The sequence below is a fragment of the Musca autumnalis genome, unplaced genomic scaffold (genome assembly GCF_047663935.1).
Source record: "Musca autumnalis isolate F117 unplaced genomic scaffold, ASM4766393v1 scaffold_5, whole genome shotgun sequence".
Lineage (NCBI taxonomy): Eukaryota > Metazoa > Arthropoda > Insecta > Diptera > Muscidae > Musca > Musca autumnalis.
In genome coordinates this window covers 172,426,884-172,433,411 of record NW_027412088.1, presented here as the reverse complement: position 1 = coordinate 172,433,411, position 6,528 = coordinate 172,426,884, and the positions used below count along the sequence as shown (strand labels likewise).

At 32.8% G+C, this 6,528-nt stretch overlaps 1 protein-coding gene across 4 annotated transcripts in view; it reads right to left on the bottom strand.

Moving 5' to 3' along the window:
• Positions 1-560: 560 nt before the first annotated feature.
• ths (thisbe) overlaps positions 561-6,528 on the bottom strand; it is a 337,478-nt gene continuing 331,510 nt past the window's right edge. For all 4 annotated transcript variants that reach the window (XM_073988389.1, XM_073988390.1, XM_073988391.1 and 1 more), the window contains one exon: positions 561-2,691. The gene's annotated coding sequence lies outside the window, so the exon portion shown is untranslated. The remainder of the gene's footprint in view (positions 2,692-6,528) is intronic.

Sequence of the window (6,528 nt, the reverse complement as noted above, 5' to 3'; positions counted from 1 at the left end):
CAAATCAATTAATTTTCAGAAATAAACAGAAAAGAAATGTTGAAGAGGGTCTAATAAAGCATTTTTTACCATTAAAAATCGTTCAATTAATTATTTCTCAATAATGCCTGTTCTGGAAAGCTATGAGGGAATAGGACTTTGAAACGTAAGACGAAATCCACTCGATTTCATCTGTCAATTCCTTTGTGTATACGTCAAATGAAAACTCATCTGAAATCGATTGGATTTCATTTGACGTTTGAGCAATGGAATTGACAGTTGAAATCGAGTGGATTTCGTAAATGTAAACATAGTATAATAATGTGAAGTTTTCATCTTTAGTACCACATATTTTTGTAGAAAATTATCTTGATCACCTAGACATTTTGCCAAACTGTCTGACCTTGTTATTCGAATGTTACGTACAGAATATTAGTCCCAATTTACATTAGGCGAGTTTACTTGCGGCAATTGTCAGTTTGTGGGTGAGAGAGGGTGTTGAGAGCCAAAGGGTTACCATATACCTCACCTCTCTCTCCATCAAACTGACAATTGCCGCAAGTAAACTCGCCTAATGTAAATTGGGACTTAAAAAATAAAATTGTTTTTGTTCGCCTCATTATGGGGAAAATATTTTTGCGGTAAAAATATTTACTCTAAATATTTAGTCTGTTCCAAAACTGTAAGAATTAGGGATAGGTAACGGAAAGCAATAATCGATTTTTCGACTTTTCGATTTTAGTCTAAAACTAAAAATGCGATTTTTCGATCTGGCGATTATTTCAGTTATCTTAAAACTCGACTTTCGACTTTAAATCTATGGGCAAACTCGAAAATCAATCACAAGATAATCGATTATGCGATTTTTCCTCCAGACCATTGCGGAATAAGAAGGTGTTACATCGATAACAATAATCGGTAAATTTACCACACCAAACGTCAAAATATCGCATTATATGCCATTTAGATATGACCCCATTTGCCGGATTTAGCGCATTATCAGGTTTTATTTGCTAAATCCAGCCAAAATCTACCAGATTTCCCATACAAAAATAAATCCTCCTATTGAGTGGATTTGTTTTAAATCTGGCATAAATCCTCGTATACAACTCTGTTTTTAGCAACATGTTGCTAGAAAATACAAGAAGTTGCAAGCTGGCACAAGAAACAAGGTAGATGCATCGGTGAATTGCTACACTAAGGGCCATTATTACATGTGTTCTTTTACTATCTGATGGATTTGAAAATGCAAAATAAACAAATCTAGAGGCATTAAAAATATATTTTTCACACTGAAAGTTAATGAAAAGAAGCTCCTCCTTGAAATTCCATCATCACTTTTACCTTTAAGTTAACCCGAACGCTATAAATCTGTTCGGTAAACCCAAACTATAACAAAAGAAGACTTATAATAATGGGGGTAAAAATAATTTAAAATGTAAAAATTTGTAAACAAGGCTGAAAAATTAAATTTGTTTTGATGTACAAAGTTGACTTTAATCAACCAAGACTAATATATATGATGTCTAAACGATAAAATAATTCGTTTATTTATTTTAGATAGGCAAACTGCGATAAAATAGTAATTTATTTGCTCTTTAGTTAGCATTAGTAGCATAATGTGCTTACATTTTCAGTATTAGGCCATGTTTATATTATAGCCTTTTGCAGGGTTAACCTTCTTTATGAGGATTTGTTTGACGTATATGTAATGGAATTGACATTTGAAACCCAGTGGGTTTGTTAAATCCGGTTATATATAAACGTACTATTAAACAATACATTTGTAATTTAACGTATGTTTTTTGAGACGAATTCAATATACAAAAAATTCTTTTGACGTTTCACATTCGTTCAGATGGGCAGATGCATCTACCTTGGTAGTTGTGCTATGAACAAAAATCAGCTGACTGCCGTTTAAATCCTCCAAAATGTATATCTAAATGCAATGAGATTTGTACTGGATTTATTAAATCCAGTCGAGGATTTATGGCTAGTCTAAATGAGCTATTACTGTGAATTGCTTGTTTACCTTTTGTATGTAATTTTATTCACAATAATGCATTTTGACAACTAATGTGATAATCAGCTGTTTTTACCGTTGTACCTGTATTATTGTGCCATGGTAAGAATCTACTAATTTTTAAATTTTTTTTTGAGGAAAAATTTGTATTGTAGTAAAAATTTGTAGATTCTTGTAGGATCTGGAACAAACATATTGTAAACATATGTTCCGTTCAAGAACATACTACTACTACTATTTTGAAAATTTTTTCTTCTATAATTTTTTGTAGAAAAATTCAAAAATAATGGATTCTTTCAGTTTATGAAAAACAGATCAATTATTTTCAAAAATTTACTTTCGTGTCTGATCCAGAACCTGCAAGAATCCACAAATTTCTACTACGATAGCTATCCTTTATGATATCGAAAAAAATAGTAAAAAACTAGTACAATATTACTGTTCTGGAATAGACCATTCATCAAACTTTGTCTATATCAGAGATATTTTTATCAAGTTTTGTTTTTATATACAAATTCCGATATTTTTATTACCAAATATTGTATTCTATTGTTTTGTTAAAAGCTTTTCCGATTCCTAACCTAACCAAAATTTGAAAAAAATTATTGAAACATTTTTTGCCATTTTTGATAAATTTGCTGGTCGCCTTCACCCTCAGATATACATATTAGATGGGTGCAATTTGGTATCTGAAAATATAAAGAAAAAATAAATAAGTTATTTTAAATGTTATTAGAATAATAATTTTTGGTTAAAGATATCCTTTATCGCTACCATCTATGGAACTCGTTTAAAAAAAAAAAAAATAAATTATCGGATCGATAAATCTGTTTCACAGCAAAGTTAATGCGTAACTCCTACAAACACTTAGATATCTACATACATCACCATACTCCTGGGCAAATACGAGCCACGAAAACCTTGCTCAATTGAATTCTGGTAAAACAATAAAGAAAACTAGTTTGCCCTTTGCTTTTAAGTCTTTTACCAGAAATAACTTAGGCAATATCAAAATGGCACAAAGATCATGAACTAGCTCAGAGTAGCTCCATGTCGATCAATATACCAATGATGAATATGTTAGGCTATCGATGTACTATACTACTATATCGGCAAATTTTGCAAGGTTTTATCTTGCGAGATGGTCTATGGAACCTGGATGTAATCAGGGCAATCTTCTCTGTGATCTTCCAATGTAGAACTTCTTTTTATTTCCTTTGACAAAGCGCGTAGTTTTCTTTTTTCCTTTTGCCTTAATTGTCAAATAAATGTCAAATCAGCAGTTTGACAGATTTTCCACTTTTTACACATCGAAATTTGTCGAGCAGAAAGTAGTAAAACAGAAAGCCATTTTGGTTCTCTCTCCTCTCTCACTCTCTTAAAAATTGCTTCCAGTTTTACTACTTTTTGGGGTTAAGGAACGCTTTCCGAGTTAAAAATGGTAAAATGGTTAAACTTGAAGAAACTTCAACGTAAAGAAACAAAGCTATGGATACCATTATTCTTTTTAAATTTTCCAAAAACCTACTATGGCTGAAAACTTCACAACTGCTAGTGGGAATGAATGACTTTGCAGATAGGATAGTAACGGAATACGTGGATAGCCAGGCTGCTCTAAAGACGCTTGGATCCTTCATAGCTTTGCTTCTTCCTCGACAAACACGGTAAGCTCAACGCAGAAAAATTAGATCAGTATTAGATCTAGGACAAGTAAGTGGTAGGACAACAACAGTGTGTACTGCAGGCTATGTGAAGATGTGGAAGACACCGAAGCAATCCAGGATTAACTCAATAGACCAAAATCCTCCTAGCGCTGTAGCCTCTGTTTTGTGGCTGTGTATTCTTAAAACCAACATAACCCATAGTACTTTTAGAGAGTGGGTGCATCCCTCAGATTTCTTATAGTAGTGAGGTTGTGGACTTCCCCAAAATGCGGCAACTATATACAAAAGGAGTCGCAGGAGCTCTCAGAGATTGTTTTTCTCAACGAAGTGAAAAACACTAGATGTGTTCGTTTACTCAATAATTTGAACAAATTTGTAGAAGTTCAGTAACTTCTTGTAAACGATTAAGGCCTTTTGCATCCAGTAACAATTTGTAAAAATTTTGAGTAAACGAACACACATACTCTCTCGACAAGTAGCTTGCCATTTTAAAATCATTTCCTTTAGCAACTAGATCTTAACACCGTTGCTTTGTTCCTTTAAAAATGCACTTTTCTTCTTTTATTTCACAGTTTTTAATTTTGTTTTGTCAGCGTTCGCTTTTTTACTTCTGTTTTTGTTCACTTTTTTCCTCATTGTCAAATAATCGTCAAACAAATGTCGAAAAAATCAGTTCTACCATTTTTTACCCGACGAAATTTGTCTGGTAGCCTGTGGTAGAAGAGAAAGGAATTTTTGACCTCTCTCCTCTCCCTCTCTCTTAAAAATTGCGGCCAATTTTACCATTTTTTGAGGTTAAGGAACGCTTTGCAGGTTAAAAATGGTAACAAATTGTAGCATCAGGTAAGTAAAGGAACACAACTTGTATAACACAGCTGATTTCTTAGGAGCTGTCAAAATCAAAACATCGATTATGAAGGTCAGTTTGTGGATAAAGTAACGTAATATGACATTTAGATATGACATCATTAGCCGGATTAAACGCATTATCAGGTTTTATTTGTTAAATCCGGCTATTAAGTGCATTTATTTTAAATCCGGCATAAATCCTCGTATACAACTCTGTTCTTTGCAAAATGTTGCTAGAAGATACAAAAAGTTGCAAACTGGCACAAGAAACAAGGTAGAAGCATCGGTGAATTGCTACAACAAAAATAATTTAAAATGTAAAAATTTGTAAACAAGGCGAAAAAATAAATTTGCTTTGATATACAAAGATGATTTTAATCAACCAAGACTAATATTTACGATGTATAAACGATAAAATAATTCTTTATTTGCTCATTAGTCAGCATTGGTAGCATAATGTGCTAACATTTTCAATATTAAACAATAAATTTGTAATTTGCCGTATGTTTGTTTTGAGATGAATTCAATCTACAACAACTTCTTCTGACGTTTTAAATTCGATCAGATTGTCTGATGCATCTACCTTGGTAATTATGCAATGAACAAAAATCCGCTGACTGCCATCGAAATCCTCAAAAAGTAGATATACTGCAATGAGATTTGTACTGGATTTCTTAAATCCAGTTGAGGATTTATGGCTAGTCTAAATGAGGTATAATAATACGATTATATATAATCGGATTTATCAAACCGACTGGGTTTCAAGTGTCAATTTCATTGCTTATATTTCAAATAAATCCTCATGGAGAAGGTTAACCCTGCAAAAGGCAATAATATAAACATGGCCTAAGATTATACTTTACGTCCACTTCATCTAAAATTTGTTACCCCACTTTTTTGCAAATGTCATCAATTATGAAATCCTGAAGACATTTTTTTATACCCCGTTTGCACTTAACCGGATTTAATAAACCCACTGGGTTTCAAATGTCAATTCCATAGCGCAAACGTCAAATAAATCCTCATAAAGAAGGTTAACCCTGCAAAAAGCTCTAGTGCAAACACTGTTTTAAACCAGACACTGAAAGCATTTTTCTCAGTTCCTGTCGTAGAAATTAGTTTGGCCGGTTAGTAGATAAGTAACATAAGGTTATACTCTAAAGGCCTACGTACATAAGCCGTCTTGCCTGGTTGACTTACTTGCTTCTGATAAAAGAATAAAAAAGAAAAAGGCAACCCAGTTCGAAATTTGCTCGGCCTCCTTTATTCTTTTATTTTTATTATGTGAAAAATGAAGCAGGAAAGCAAGGCAACCAGGCAAAGCAGCTTATGTACCCAGGCCTTATGCTCTCTCCGTGTCTAATTAACATGATATGTTTCTTGCAATTATATTTCTGTCTGGTTACCCTAAAATTTGTAACAATTTGTACCAATTGTTGCTAGAAGTCGTCTGTTAACATAAAAGTCCAGCAAAAGAGTGTGAATCGAGAGAGACATTTTGACAGTTCTTTTACTGAGAGTTTGCAAATTCTTGCTGGACAAATTTCTTTCAGCAAACACTTGCAACTCTTCTTCTTCCTGAAAACAATTAATCATCTGTTTTTAATTTTTCGTTGATTTATGTTTGTGAAAATTAAAAACAATTTTATTGCGAAAATAGCAAGTCTAATTGTATTATTTTTTGTAGAACAAAGTTGCAAAGTGAAAAAAAATCCATTGTTGGGTCATTTTCTTTTTTTTTTTAATAAAATACAACATGTTTGCTTCCTTTGGTTTCTTCATTGGCGGACAAATTGTTCTGTTTTGGATATTCAGCTGATTGCTTGCTGGGAAGGTGTCTGTTTACTTTTTCTTGCAAAAGAGAATAAAAACTCCTTACTCTCTGAGAAAGTTCTTGCTGGAAAAGTAATCAGACAGACTTTATATCGCATTACATCGAATAGTAGCATTTTCACTAGGCGTTTACACACAGACAGTACTGGCAAGACAATAGCAAAGTTACAAACCATTTTC